At 33.2% G+C, this 16,899-nt stretch overlaps 1 protein-coding gene across 3 annotated transcripts in view; it reads left to right on the plus strand.

Moving 5' to 3' along the window:
* Positions 1 to 16,899, plus strand: part of ADGRL3 (adhesion G protein-coupled receptor L3) — a 512,757-nt gene that overhangs the window by 486,197 nt on the left and 9,661 nt on the right. The gene's annotated exons all lie outside the window — the stretch shown is intronic.

Below are 16,899 nucleotides of genomic sequence, written 5' to 3' on the forward strand. Positions count from 1 at the left end.
ATTGCAAGCAGTGAAAATGGGCAATTATGTGGCTGTATAGTCAGCTAAGCATCATAGAGTTCCACATTGTCCCAGGATAGAGCAATTTCAAAGTCTTTGTGGAAGTAAAATTATACTGTCTAATACATACGTAAGGCAACCTGTGTATTTGGGGAAAAATCCCATCCAATCTTAATATCAAAAAGACTTGTCCAGGTAATTTTGAATGTTTAAAGATATGGAGAAAAAACCCACTATATATGTATTATATATAGGTATATACATACATATGTATGTATATAAATGATTTTTTTTTTTGGTGTCTAATATGCTTTTGGTTAAAATGCTTCTGGGGCATCATTTAGTTTTTGAAAATGAAGTTCCCTTAATCAACTATTTTGTTTGTGGTCGATTTTTTTTTTTATTCTCTCTCTCTCTTTCCCCACTGCTGTGTATGTGCGTGTGTGTTTGTGTGTGTGATTGGAATTAAATTGACTGCAGTAAAAATGAGTAGATATAATGTTTGTGGAGAACTAAAGTACACTATAGTCAGGGCTGGGAATTCTTTATAGTTTTATCTGGGAAGTGGTATTTGCATGAGCGTATTTTAATTGCACTGTCCTAAGAGAGACATTTTTGATGCATATGTTCAACAGTTATTTTTGTAATCAACATTGTTATTTTTTCTTAACTCCAAACTAGAATTATTTGTTTTCAACCTGTCTGTCAGATTTTTGTTATATTAAATGCTACTTAGAAACCAATAATTTAATAATTATGGCTTATGATTAAAAGAGATTCAGATGCTGGGGCTCTTAGTTAACTTTTACTCGTTTCATTTTATTGATGTAAAAGAAGTTACAACAGGTAGTGTTCAAGTTGAATTTGATAGAGGGATTCATCCATGTTATATATAATCTTGATTGATTTCCTTAAGTTATTTGTGCCAGTGATAACTGCACCCTAGTGATGATATTAAATTTTCTACAATGCTTTTGCTTAAGTTAGAATAGTGAGTGCAAACATTCCTCCAAGTAAGAAGATACATTAAAATAAAACAATCACCCTCTTGTGTTTTGTTTCATTTCCAGTTTATTATATATAATATCTCTCAAGAATACCTCTCTTTTTCTTTTTTTAAGTTTAGTTTTAATAGTTAGTTTGTGAAAATTTATTTAAATATGGATACTCAATGCTTTTGTGGCAGCAACTGGCACATATTAAAATGAGTATGGCAAAGCCTTTTTTAAATGGCTTTACACCCAAGCTTTCACCAAAGAAAATGGTGAAACTAATTATGATTAGCTAATTATGTTTACAGTTTGTTGCCATACTCTCAACTTTTTGACATACTTTCTAGTTAATAGTGGACAAATTACTTACAAATGCGTCCAAAATTTAGGAACTAATTTATATTCATAATGATGTTTTCTTTTTTTCTTTAAATAATGTATAGAAATAATACATAGGAAATTTACAGTTTGTTACTAGAAAGAAAACCATTCTATTAATAGGATTTATTTTATCTTGCATCTGATGATTACAGAAACCATAGAATAAGTATTGTTGAAACAAAAGATGAGATAATAGGATTTTAACAAGGCACTATTTATTTTCCTACTGTGAAGATGGATTAAAAAATGTAAAATAACTCTTTGGTTTGCCATTATGACCAAAATTTATGAAAAGAGAGTAAGGTGTGTAGTTGTATTAAAGATTATTTCAAATGAAGTTTTCATGACCTTGATTTTAAGTTCAGTTACGTTGTTACGCATCACTATGTGCCTTTTTAGCTCTTTCTCAAAAATTTCATCACCTTGGAATATATGCTATGTGGATGACTAGGTCAATTTGAAATATGTTTAAAGAAAACAATAATATTTTATATTGTCTGATCATATATTTAAATCCGTTTTTAAAATCTTTAGCTTTAAAATCTGTTTCTTAAAGTTATTGAAGAAAGGGTATAAAATTTCTTGTGACATCCAATAAGTTACCTTAATTATGGCTTTGGGAGGGTGTTAAGTTGAATTTGTGATTTGAAGCATGTCTGTGTTGTGGTCTTTTCCTTAAGGAGATGTATTCTTCCTGCACTCAGTGACTTTGGTGGTGGGTACAGCATAAAGTCCTCCTCATCGTCTACATTAATTTCCTGGTCCCCCAAGTCCGAAGCTCCTGGTTTTACTCTCATCTCATCATTTTTTATCTTCAACGAGTGCAGTACTTTAAAATTTTATTTCTTCATATTATATCTCTGAAGCTAGTCTTTAACTTCCTTCTTTAATCTTGTCTTATTTCCCAGGGTCCTATCTTCCCTGCATTCAGACGTGTGTATCATATTTAGGTAGGTGGCATCCAAGATTAACCTTTCTGGAGAAACACTTCAGTCACCTCAGCAACATAATTATGCCCATTTATTATTCAAAAGATGATATCCTCTATTATTAAAATAAAAACTTTAGGCCCTGCATCTTTACATCTTCGCATATTCTAACTTCCCATTCATTCCTAATTTCTTACAGCTGAAATTTTTTTAAGTCAAAACTCCATTTTTCTTTCCATATTACATCTCTTATGTTTGTCTTTGGAATACTTCTTACCTTTGAAAACTATAGGAAAGTTGTCTAAAAATTAGTTCTATTTTCATTTTAGGTTTTCTTTCCTATTCATACCACTGCCCAATTCATCAAAAGAATAATTATTTTAAAATTCTGTATGTCTTATCTATTCTTCCAAACAAGAATCCATTATCATCTTTAGGTTCATTAAATTAATCCTTCTCAATGATTTTGTTTTTCAAACCATCTCTAATATTCTGTTCTTGAACCCACTTGTTACATCCTATGTATCAGATTACCTGTCTAGATTTCCCAGTGTGACCAATTTGATTACTATTGGGACTTTTCTTCTTGGGATCAAGAAAGACCTTGGAAGATTTATTGATAATTTTCAATTCATGTAATCATTCTTATATACTCTCTTTAGGATTTTGTTATTTGGTCACCTCATCTCTAAACCCTTTAATTTCATGTGTTCTTTGAATATCTATATTTATGAAGATGTTTTCCAAGTGTCCCCTATACAGTTGCAGATATTTTTCATCTGCTGACTTGTTTGCCACAATGCTACACACTCATGCAAATCCAGAATTTCCTGGGGCCAACACCCAGTACCCCAGGACTACCCTTAAGTTAACCTCACCAATGCCACTGCATACACAGGTAGAAGGCGCTTTTTGAGAGCCCTAAGGTGATGCTTGATTACACAGAGTTTCAAGGAAAGTTAACTCTGATCCAAACCCAAGTTTCACAAGCCCCACAGGAAGGTTTATTCATCTATTCATTTAAATATCTACACTTGCACACACCTTGAAATCAGTCCTTAATCCCCAAGCTCCCCCCAGGGCAATGGAACTCTGATCTGAATTTCTGGTAGCTCCAACCTACTGGCAGATACAACGTGTAGCTAAAATAATCTATCCCACGTGTATTCCTACCCACTGGTCCTGCTAGCCAGACTGCTTTCTGAGTGATTTAGATTAGCAATACCTGAAAACTTGAGTTTGATCCCAAAATGAAGCATTTGTTGAGAAATTTCTCTGGCAGTTCAGTTAACGGGTGCATATTTCCACGCTTTTTGTGGATTTGTATAGAAATTGGGATATTTTCTGAAATTATATGTTATTAGGCTTTATCTTCATGACTAATATAATTGATACATTTTCAATTTAATACATTGAATTGATATCAGAAATTTCAGTTTAAAATCAAGGTTTGTTAGGAAGCTGCTACCAATATGGTATTGCTGCATGAAGTACCAAAAGGTGGCTCCCACCCCCACAGCTGTGGACTGCAAAAGTGTGCCCCACCGGAGTGGCAGAATTGGCAACAAATGCGTTTCTCTTTCTGGAACAATGACTTGAACAGCATTGTGAGTTTTTATTTTCTCTACCTCCTATCCTCTACCTCATCAACCACCCACACAAGTTAATGCAATGTAGATTTTTTTATTCATGAAGATCTGACCAGTAAAGCTATACTTATTTAAGCCAACTTAAAGTGTTATATGGCAGAAGAATCTCAGATCTATAGATGTTCTTTGCATAGCAGGTTTTAGAATGGAGGTTTGACCCAGAGACAGTAAACTACTTAACTCTCAGAATCTGTGCAACAGGATATAAATAGTATCCACTTCAGAGGCACCTTGAGAGAGAATACCAGGAACATAATAAGTACTATTATTATTATTATTATTGTTATTATTTTATTCAAAAGTTCACTTATATTTTCTAACAAATGAAAACTGGTCCATGAGAGAGGTTTCAGGTAATCAGATGTTCAAATTCATCATTAGCTACCGAAGGATTCCTTTACTTTTTATTTCCTAGTAATAGGTGGGAGGAATGAGGGGCTACCTGAATGTCAAGCGAAAGAAATCATTTACCTAAGATGGTGCTTCCCTTGAGGCTAACAATAGGAAATAAACTAATAAAACTGAATTGTCTCTCTTAAATTAGAAATTAAATGCAAATTATATCTGCCTACTTGTACTTTCCAGTTTTGATTTGTAACTCTAGTTTGGCATGGAGGAAATAAAATTAAAATATTTCTTCTCCCTTCCTTAGATAATGATATATAAGCAAGCACTGCCTCCTTTTTCCTCCAAGCCCCCCTACCCCTCAGAAGCTTAGAGAACACTGTCTCACTTTAGACAGCCCTACTAAATAAGAAATTATGTGGCAGAGAAGGGCTGTGACATATTACCTTTTTAAACTCATGTCTCCTCACTGTATTGTCTCTCCCAGGAGGCTGATCACTGGGGCAGAAGAAACTTCACAATAAATCCTTTGCCATCTCATTAATATTCAGGCTACAAAACATATTTTGTTTTTATGTGTTTTAAGAAAAACACAAATGAAAAAGTGTAAGTGGTATTTCACTGCAATTAATGATTTCTGTAAATTAAAGCCACTAGGGTGAACCCTCATACTCAGTCACTCCACTTTATTAATTCAGTAAATATAATTTGGCTTATAGGCATAAAATGTGTCATATTGTCCAAAAGCCTTGCTATTTTGTAGGATTATAAAATCATTGGTTATAAATATTAACCAGATTCTAATGTAATCTGACATCTATTGGTGTTATTTGCAGAAATAGTTAATCATGTGCCTGAGAGTACTAGCTTAGCTAACATATCAGACTGGGCTATATAACAAATTACTTTTTGATATGGACAAGTATTATGATGATAGGGATGCAAATATAATAAGTATCCTATGGCATGGAGAAATTTTTCATTTGAGATTCACCATTTTTTTTTTGAGAAAACAAACTTAAGGTTTTATTCAAGATCATCTTGGGAGGGAAGGAGTGAGGAAGAGTAAACACTGTTCCTCTAATTTACAACAACAACAAAAAAGTAGCTTATATTTAATATTTTGGACCTTTACATTCTTGATTACATATGAGGCAATAGTAGTTTTTTGTGTTAATTTCTTTCCTTTGCATGTGTACTCAATAAAGATATAATCAGAAAATGTACAATAAAATCAGGATATAGTCTGTTTAGGAAAATCAATTTAATACACAAAAGCAAAATAGGTACAGCTTTTAAAAGTAAGATGTTGCATCAAGGCGATGATTAAACAATGCTACTAATATCTGATTCCTAACTCAAGGAGACCAAATAATTTTCAGAATGAACTTTCCATTGCAAACAGAAATGTGTTAAATAATGATTTCTAGTCAATCAGGAGGAAATGTTCTTGCTATAAATTGTTTGCAGGAACTGAAAGAGGAAAACTTTTAAAATGCTTGCCCTGTGAGTCCTTCTTATGTTTTGCTCCTTGTCCATTTGTTATGAATCCTTGAAATCCTCCAGCTTCTCACAGCCAACTTCACACTAGTAACAATGGGCATTATTATTATGGCTTTCAAAGATCCCTTCACAAAGAGAGTTATTCATGTAGATTTCTCATATTTATGGTTTCTTATCTTACTGTCATATACATTTAGTAACATCTTTTACCTCCATTATAAATCAAGCAAGCCACAGTGAGATACCATGATAACCTCTAAATATGATACTATAGAACATTTCAAATTAGTTTTGAAATGTTACTATTGTTTTGTATAAGTTGCTGAGAATGTGATTTTTTCAAAAAACAGTATCTTTTCTGGGAACTAAATGTGAATACTTGAGTTTACCTTCAGCAATCACTGGTATTCTTTTCTCTTATAGAATACAATTGCCTCTTTATATCCTGAGAAGTTTGGGATTTCTCCTAGTATGTGTAGCTACCGTTTACCTATTATACACTGTTCATTATTTATTATCCGTTATCCTCATATCCATGAAGAACCTTGGTTTCTTGGTAACTTTGTCCAAAATCACATGGGTAATAAAGAATGAAATCGAGATTCCCAACAAGGTTTTTCTGATCACAAAACCCTACTTTCAGTAATAAAAATGTTCATTCTTTTCCTGTGATGACATTTTTTTCTTGAAGCTTGATGAAGATTAGATTTAAGATATTTTCCACGAATGTATTTCAGAGTGAATTGTATCACCTCACATGGAAATAAGATATTCTTAAAGCACAGTTACTCGTATGTTTATTTCTTAATTTCCTTGATGTACTATTCATTTCTTTCCTCTTAATTTTGTTCTAAATACGGTTCTTTAGTGTGAATTCATTCATCCTATTCATTTAGGGTAAGAAAAGCTTTAAAATATTGTGAATATATGGGCAGATGGATTGGCCAATAATATTTTTTTTTACAAAACTACTTGATATTGAATATGCTGGATTAATATACATAACTGTTCAATTGTAGGACTTAGGTTGCAAGAATTTTATAATCATTCTTCTTTCCTGAAAATTCTCAACTACCAAAAATCTCAAGATATTTTCTTAGTAGAATCCTTTTATCTTTAATTTTTAATTTCCTATATTTCAGTAAAAGAATATTTTGGTCAGAGCAATTATTGTGTTAAAAAATCTGGTAAATAGCTTCTGCCTATAAAAATTTAGTAATAGGACCAATGATATTACTTATCCAAATCTTTGTACTCCTGAATTTGATATTCCTTAATACTGTATGCTCTGTCAGGACAATATAATAATACTTAGAACAAGGAAGTATACACACACACACACACACACACACACACACACACACACACACATATATGAATGACTGGGTCACTTTACTGTATAGCAGAATTTGGTAAAACATTGTACATCAACTATTCTTTAATAAAAGTATTTTTAAAGAAGTTAATGCTTAGAACAATTAGAAAATCTATTTGGGTTGACTTTGAGTAAGTAGTGATAATGTTATAAATTAAACTTCACATTACTTTTATATACTGATTCCAGTTTCAAGAAAAACAGTGAAATATCTTAAATTCAAATTTGAAAAAATAAACAACACTGGACTATTCTTCTCATCTAGAAAAATGTTCCTACTGCCTTATAAGCATCAAGATGATGATATAAATGTAGTATAAAATGTTCAAAGTTAACTGAGTAATCACTTGTTCAGAATATTTTTTCTAAGAATAGAGGATATTAACCTATATCTGCTATTTTGAAAGTGAATAAACATTCATTCATTTACATGAAAAGTTAAAATGTGGAAATGGGATAAGGTCTAAAAAGGTCTTATTAGAAAAAAGATACTTAAATTGTCATGACTAATAATCGAGTCATATGGCCCCTGTTTATGGCATACTAAGGCTTATAGAGTTCAACCTCATGTACCATATGCCATTTAGAACTAAATGTTTTTGTGATATGCTCTCCTATGATCTTCATGATAAGCTTTTCTTATGATTTTTATTATAAGGAATGGGGGTGCTTTAAAACTAAGACAAGTTACCCCTCAAATTCATAAATAGTAATTTACAACCCCAGAAAATCACTGGAGAATTCAGAAAGATTTGAGATGTACAAACTAAAGGAAGAAAATTAGTCTTGATGTAGAGTAATAGAAACAATATGTTTCCTAAAACAGCCTCAGTCTAAACAGAACAGAGCTGATTATGATTATACGACAAAATAAGCCTCCTCTGAACGTAATCTTTTTAGAATCTATTCATAGATACCTTGTTTTAATTCCTGTCTAGTTTTCTCAGACATATTTTATCAAATAAGATTCCAAATTTAAAATCCAAGTTTTAGCCGTGATAGACTTTCTGCAGGCAAGTTCGTATAATTTGCACAATATAAAAAAATTTGCCAATACAGGGCAGAAAATTTCATGAAAGGTCATATTTTTTTAAAATTGATAAAGTATTGTGTATTGTTAAATAATTATTATACTTTCCTTAGTTATGAGGTTTTTTTTTTTCAGTAAAAATGCACAAACAGATATGATTAAAATAAATGTAGCCATGGGAATGACTACATACCACATACACATACTACATTCTTACTAAAATAGGCCGTGATTTTCTGCCATTTTACCTGTGGCTAAGCACACTTGGCCAAATGATCCTTAGGCTCAGCCGTCTTTGTTTTGAGTACTCTGTCAATGTATCCAAAATATACAAGTTAAAAGCACCCAGAAACATGTCTTTAACCACAAAAGATGCTTTAGAGATGAATGACTGAGCAGTATAGATTCATCATTTCTACTGCAGACTGACCACTTCCCCAACTGGAAAGCAAAGATTTATAAAGAATTTTGTTTTCCAATCCTGCCAGTATTGGCTTGAGCAGTTAACATAAGCTCTCGGAGAAAGTTTGCTTGCTGCTAATTATATATCAAAAGACAAGTCTCTAATGCCATCAGTTTCTTTATTTGTAACACAATGGGTTGTGTTGCATTTATGGCAGAAAAAAAAAAGTAAATACATAAAATAATACTTTAAAGCTCTCAGAAGAAAATATACCTTAGATTTTATTTTTTTATTTTTACATTTATTTATTTATTTATTTTTGCTCTTTAGGGTTGCACCTGGCAAGTTCCCAGGCTAGGGGTCTAATCAGAGCTACAGCTGACGGCTTATGACACAGCAATGCCAGATCCCAGCAGTGTCTGCAACCTATACCACAGATCACAAAAATCCAAGATCCTTAACCCACTGAGTGAGGCCAGGGATCAAACCCACAAGCTCATGGTTCCTAGTCAGATTTTTTCCACTGCCCACGATAGGAACTCCAATATCTTAAAAACCAAATAACAAAGATCATAAACTATAAGAAAAATATAAGGTTCTTATCTCAAAACTTAAATAGTAGTACTCAAAACAGGCAAGCTACTGGAAGAAGGTGTAAACAACACATATAATAAACAAAATGTTAGTACCTATACTTTATAAAGAACGTCTATAAATCAATAAATAAAATGCAACAACCTAATATGTATGTGGGCAAAAGTTAAGAACAGGCAATTCACAGAAAAAGAAGCCCTTACAACCAATAAACATATAAAAATTACTTCATCATCCTGGTAACCAGGAAAATACAAAGTATGACAGTAAGTTGAGATATTTCATCCTCTATCAAATTGGCAAGATGCCAGTCTGACAATAGGAAATCCTAGCAAGAACTTAAGAAATACACACTACTTGTGGAGTATGAATTGATACATACACATTTGACAGCACTTTGGCAACATGTTGTAAATCGAAAACGTGGACAGCATATGACCCAGTATATGATTTCTAAGTATTTATTGTAGAAAAACTCATGTATCTGGACAAGAAAACATGTATAAAGCCAATTAGTGCAAAATAAGGGAGAGGAGAATAGGTAATTTCTAGGGTGCCCAGCTCTAAAGTTCTGAATTTACATATTAAAATAGAAGCAATACCTCTACATTCAGAATATTTCATTTTATATTGAACTAACAATAACCCAATCTGTACTCTGGAGAAAACACGTCATTGACATCTGTATTAATAGATTCCCAGTGAATGAATTAGCTATTAAAAGAGGCTGAAGTATCTCAGAACCATTTGAAAGAAATTTAATAGGCAGGTTGATTAAAATTTAATAGCAAACTTGTTGGCTGTTAAAAGTGCACAGTGTGATAAATCAAGATGTCAGCTCTTCGATTTATGACTTTAGAAAAAAATGTTGAAAGAGCTCTTGGCTTTCAGTAAAACATTTCTTCTTTGACACTTTGTAATCTCATTAATTGAATAAAAACAGGAAAAAATATAAACTTATGGTTTTCATGGCTTTAAAACTTATATAACTTTTAAGGATAGCATGCAGATTTTTTTTAGTTTTGTTTATTGTTATAAACAACCTGTTCTTGATTAATATGGATATCCTATTTTAAAACTGAACTAATCATTGCTTACACTATCTTTCTATAGATAGCATGTGCGTGATGATATTGTTTTCTTACACAGAAAAGGAAAAAAGAGGAAATAAAATATTTAAAATAGAAAATGCCAGTTGAGTCAGTTCTTTATAGTTCTGGAAGTCTCTTCTATTTATTTTTGTTTTTGTTTATGTTATGTATAACTACATGAATACAAAAATAAAATAATTGAACATTACAGAAAAGCATATGAGAAAAAAGTAATGCACCCCAATAAGGTTCTGAATAAAATTTTGTTGAAACATATTTTGGGGAGAGGATACTTAAAAAATGTTTGTAAATCACTGATTTAAATAATGTTTTAAGTAAAACTACCAGAGTCATGTGTGACCTTGAATAAATGTCTCTGAACCTGTGTTTCTCTATGTATTAAGTGATGATGGGACAGTAGACAATGTTAAAATCTTATCCCATTGTAAATTCTGAGTTATAATCTTTCTCCATTATGTTACATTGCAACTGACTAGGTGATACTTATATATGTAAGATATATTTTGAGTACTTCTGATTTATTTTTTCTAGTTTTCTTGTTTACATTATAGGTTACTCGCTAAAGAATGAGACATATCTTTTTTCCTTTATACCACTTTTTTTAAATATTTGAAAAGAAAGTAAAAACCATGGGACCATTTCACCAGAAAGAAGTTCAGGCATGCATGTACACGGTTGTGAGCACACGAATAGACACATACAATTTTTCACATACTTTCAGACACATACAAGTTTTCACAAAATTTCACATACAATTGTAAGGGTGTCACAGCTTCATAGACACCCTCTCCTGATGAAGGATTCCTTGCCTTACACTGAAGTTGGTATTAAAATTCTATAGAAAATACCATCATTAGTGAAGCTGTTTTTACTTGTACAGATGAAATCTGTTTGGGGACAGCCAAAATTAATGTCTGAAGACAAAAGCACAAACGTGTCACTCAGTAACCCTGCTTTGTGTATAACTCTGACTTGTACGCATAAGACAAGATATATAATGGAAATGACTTCATCAAAGAAAAAATATGTCAAACCAGGGAGAAGAGAACTACGAGGGAGTCGAATGGAGGAGGAGGAGAGGAGGTATATTAAGGAAGAAAGAATCATGCAGCTAAAACTATTTTATTGAAGTAAAATGAACAGAACCGTAACCATCCTATGTGTTTATACATAAGAAGTTGAAAATTGAGGCATATTCGTATGTGACTGTTAAAGAATGGCTGTACTCAGGTGGTTCATTACATTGCCAAAGTCTTAAGTTATAAACTTTGCCCAAAGTTATGATCAAATAAAAACCCAAGTACATTAAAAAAAAATGAAGTGAAAGCAGAGCAGAGTAACAATTTAAGTTATTTTAAGAGCTTTTCAGTATACATTTGTTAGCCTGCTGTCAAGAAGAAAAGTTGTTTGAATTATGTGTCCAAATGATATCACAGAGATTCCAGTGAGATCTACCTGTCATCTTGTTTCAGATCTGTTCTTTGCTTCACAATTTCAGAGCATTTGGAGCTGCCTTAGATTTTTCAGTCCTCTGTTATATGAATCATGCTGAACAGGGCCTCCCAATTTCCAAACACCTATTTTAATTTCATAAGGAAAGAAATGTAACAGTTTTGAGGTAAAAACTACTCATTTGATAGAGAGTACTCATTATTCCATTCAGATTTTATTCATTCAAAAACCTTTGTATCACCCTCAAACTGGGTATAAAGTAAAAAAAGAAAAAAAAAAACCTCTTCTTAAAATGACTGTTTATGATTTTGTATTTAGTCTTTTTCAGTAGCTTAGGGTTTGACTTACAGAAAATTGTCAGAAAAATTTCCCTAAGTTTTCCAGTGTGGAATATGAAAATCTCTTTGCTTTCCATTACGCTTTCACCAGAAATAAAGGTTTAGTGCTTGGTCCTCTGTTGACAGCCTTGTTAATGATTCACATATGTTGAAATTCAATGTTAATTCCTTTTCCATGGTTCTATTACAGAGCTAACCCTTGTTTCTGATAGCCAATAAGCAGGTATGACTGTAGCTAGGATTTAGTGAGTCAGAGAATTAAAGAACAGCTATTTTTACATAGCCACTTTGAGCTTTTTGAGTCATGACAGTCTGTTCCATTTTTTTTTATTTCCCCCTCTAATCGTTATCTGCAGTGAGTATTCGGGTAGAATTTTGTGTTTCCAAATAATTATGAGTGGTTATCTTTGCTTCAAATGTCTTAGTATTATGGTCCATGGTATTGGAAGGCAATACATCACATTAGGAATGAGAACTTTAAAAAATGTACTCAAATTATAGAACGACTTATAATTGATAAAATGACTTTGTTTTTGTTTTCATATTTTCAAGATACCACATATGTCACATAGATTTTTTCATTAATTAGGCATATGTTTACTGAGCTCTAAGAAACATTCTAGTCATGATATGGAGAGGTGAAAAAAGCCCTATGTACTCTGTCTTCCTGGGCTTTGTATTCCAGGAAATGAGCACATAAACATGCTTTTCACATACATAGTGTTGTAACTCTTCCTCACTAGCACCCCACCATCATCTTATTTGTGTCTTCAAACTGACTAACCACTAAGCTTAACTTTTCAGCTGAAAAACAGTGACAGATGGTCTGTAAACACTGATGGTCTTGGAAGTCTTTGGCAATTTCACAGCTATTAGAAGGGAAGTTTACAAATCAGAAGCTAGTCTGAGGGAAGAGGAAGAGACAGGATGGACAGAACCTTGGAAAATCGTATCAGCATTCAAAGGCTGAGTGAACTGGAGAAACAAACAAGAGACTTCAGCAAAGACAAGTGAAAGGCAGTGCAGCTTCAGAGAAGAGGCAAAACTGACTGTCTACATAAAAGATGAAGGAAGACAGGGTCTGAGCAGGTTTCTAGACAGAATCTAGGCATTGACAACAAGCTGTTTTTTGTTTGGTTTGGTTTTGGGTTTTTTTGTTTGTTTAGCCCACTCAGTGCTCCCTTAAGTGTGAGCGGGTGCTGGAGGTAGCAGCTTTGGGGAAAATTGCACGTGTTTGGGATGGTAACAGGAAAAGTGGTCTCTGAGGTCACTGCAAGCTTTGAGTGTCCATGAAATAGTATTAAGTTCTTACATTCGGTGAATCAAATGAGGGATGATTTTTCAGTTATTCAGACAGCTCCCTCTTCTTTTCAAACTAGCAAACTCATATTGTCCATAACCTTATATTCTTTGCAAAACATTACTCACCAAACTCCACAGTCTACTCTGCAGTTCCTGGTACTAAGTCCTTGCTTGTTTTACAACTCGCCACTTTTAGAACTAAAGTCCCCATTTCGGTAACACTAATTACATTTGTTTCACATGGTGCATGAGGTATAAAAATGATAGTGAAAAAGCCACTTCAATAGTGATTCTTTTCCTCTTGGGAAAAATATCCTTAATACCAAGGATAAAGAGGAAACAGGTTTTATTATTAAGTTTTAACTTTCTTAAATAAGTGTTTGTGGGGGTTTAGATTTAACAGCAGGTGAATCACTAATCATGTCACTCACTGGGGCTGTAGGTCAGTAACTGATTCTGGATTGCACCTGGATTTGAGGAAGCAACCTACCAAAGCCATGTGGCTGAGACTGAGTATTGTTTTATTCCATCAATGCTGTGTCATAATACAACTGCACACCAGTCCGTTTCTGCACGTGTTGCTGGCCTTTCTAGCTTAGCAGGAATTGATGGTAAATAAGTGAACTTTAAAATTCAGTCTTCCTGCATGTGTAAGTTTCACTGGTACAAGTGCTTTAAATTTAAAGCACATTCAAAAATCAGAAAAACATTAAGAAAAACTGAAAAGGAACTTTAGGCTAGGAAGTATGTAGTCAGATGGATTATCTCTACAGATTTTGATAGTTTCTTTAGGATTCCACTATGGAAGCTTTTTTGGGCTGCACCCATGGCATATGGAGGTTCCCAGGCTAGGAGTAGAACTGGACCTGTAGTCGGCAGCCTACACCACAGCCACAGCAACGCAGGATCTGAGCCATGTCCGTGACCTACACCACAGCTCACAGCAATGGTGGATCCTTAACCCATTGAGCAAGGCCAGGGATCGAACCTTTGTCCTCATGAATGCTAGTCAGATTTGTTAACTACTGAGCCACGCTGAGAACTCCTAATTAAACTTCTTTGTTCTTAAACTATAAGCGTTTATGTAAACTGAATGCTAAACAGAAATCAAAATCTTGCTTGAGTCGCCTGCTTCTTGCTTACGCTTGATTCTTCTAAACTCAATTGTTTCCTTATCCTAAAGCAGAAGTCTTCTTTTTCACTTAAATCATTTTACCTTTTATTATTTTTTAAATTGAGGTAAATTGTCACATAATATTGTTAGTTTCTATGGTATAACTAATTCGATACTTGTGTGTATTGTGAAATAATCCTCAAGGTGAGTTCCTTCCCCTTTATCACCATGTGCAGTTACAGTTTTCTTTGTTCTTTCCATGAGAACTTTTTAGCAGATCATCTTGTTTTACATCAGCATAGGAACAGAACCCAAAGGAATATTTTTTTATAAGGTTTATAAGAAGCAAGTTAAAAAAAAAAAAAGGTGAGCCATCCTCCCAGGCTACTGTTTGTTTTCCTATTAATTGAAATTATAAATAACGTGTAGGAATGAAGGGAAATGTGTAGAGCGGCACATGTGAGTCCCAGCCACTAGATTTTACCCTCATTTGGTCTGCAAGGAAGTATAAAGCGTTGGAGCATTTTGATGCTTTTAAGGCTTATACCCTTGTTAATTTTAAGTTGCTTTCACCTTTCTTTTTTTTTTTAATTTAAAAGCTTATTTAGAGCAACTTAAGAAAGCCATTACTTGTATTAGAAGACTTACTTTCCTTTTTTACTTGAAAAAAAGTCTACAATAACAAATATTAAGTAAGCAGGTATAATTTCCAAGTAGTTTGCTTTTTGAAAATCTTGGGCAGACCAAATTCTGTCTCAAACAATTAATCTTACATTTGTATGACATCAACAGTATCTGTGTTTGACATTTAGAGTGTTCTATTTCTTATTTGAAAGGCACTATAGCCAACTCCTTTTAGCTTTTCTTACTAAATATTATATATTTAATTCATCAGTGGGAAATAATATCCTGATATACCCATTAAAGTGAAGATCTGTTATCTCACTGTGAAAAGACATTTAAATGTATGTGTTTTACAATTTCAGCAAATGTTCATCAAGGACATAGTAAGTGAAAAATTCAGAGCAACTTATATGCTAATTCTTTGCATAGGATGTGTAGGATACAAACATATAGCTTATATCCTGATAGAACTGAAACTTAACCAGCTTTGGAGATCTGACAAACTGTGTTGGCCTTTAAATCTAGAGTTCACTTTCTCAGTTTTGAGGTTTAAAATATTTATTTGACTGATAATTTGCTGTATATCAGAGGTATGATAAGAAAAAGTTATCTCTTTTCATTTTTTCAACATTTCTATGAATGACTAAATGTTTTTTATTCGTTCAGTATAGAATACTTTTTATTTTGAGGTAATTGTAGGTTTACTTGCAATTTTACAAAATAATACAGAGATCATGTACCTTTTACCCAGTTCCCCACCGTAATACCTTGTAAAATACAGTGTCACAATTAGGATATTGACATTGCTGCAATCCACCAATTTGGTTTCGATTTCTTCAGTTTCGCTTGTATTTAATTGTATTTATGTTTATATTTGTGTGTGTGTGTGTGTGCGTGTGTGTGTGTTAAATCACTGCAGTTCTATCGCAAGAGTAGGTTTCTGTTACATGCTGTCATAATCAGGATTCGGAGTAGTTCCATCACCACAAGGATTCCTCTTGTTGCTGTTTTATGACCAGACACACTTCCCTCCCCTTTGCATTTTTAAACCCTGGCAACCACCAAACTGTTCTCCATTTCTGTAATTTTGTCATTTCAATAATATGATATATGTATGAATCATTCATTATGTAACCCTTGAAGAGGCGCTTTTACCCCATATAATTGTCTAGAAATTCCTCCAGATCATCATGTGTACTGTTGGTTGTTCCTTCTTATTGCTGAGTCATATTCCATGATATGGTTTGTGCCGTAAGTTGTTTAGCTTTTCACCAGTCAAAGGACATCTGGTCTCTTTCTCGTTATGGGCCATTACAAATAGAGATGCCATGAACATTCATCTGTAGGTTTTTGTGTGAGCCCAAATTTCCAGTTCTCTGTGATAATCGTCCAAGAAGGCAATTGCTGGGTAGTATGGTGATGGTACATCTAGTTTTATAAGAGAGTGCCAGACTATTTTTCAGAGTAGCTATATGTACTACATTCCCACCAACAAAGTATGAGTGATCCAGTTTCTCTTCACCCATGCCAGCATTTGAGGTCATCACCGTTTTTATTTTAAGCATATAGTGATGTCACATTATGTTTTCATCTGTATTTCCCCAATGACTAATAGCAGTTCCTTTTGTGAGCTTGTTTGCCACCTGTATCTCCTCTTCCATGAAATGTCTGTTCATACCTTTGGCCCATTTTATAACTGAAATGCTTTTTGTTTTGTTTCCTTGTTGATCATTTATTTTTTACTGATGACTTTTGA

This window comes from Phacochoerus africanus, chromosome 10, assembly GCF_016906955.1.
Source record: "Phacochoerus africanus isolate WHEZ1 chromosome 10, ROS_Pafr_v1, whole genome shotgun sequence".
Lineage (NCBI taxonomy): Eukaryota > Metazoa > Chordata > Mammalia > Artiodactyla > Suidae > Phacochoerus > Phacochoerus africanus.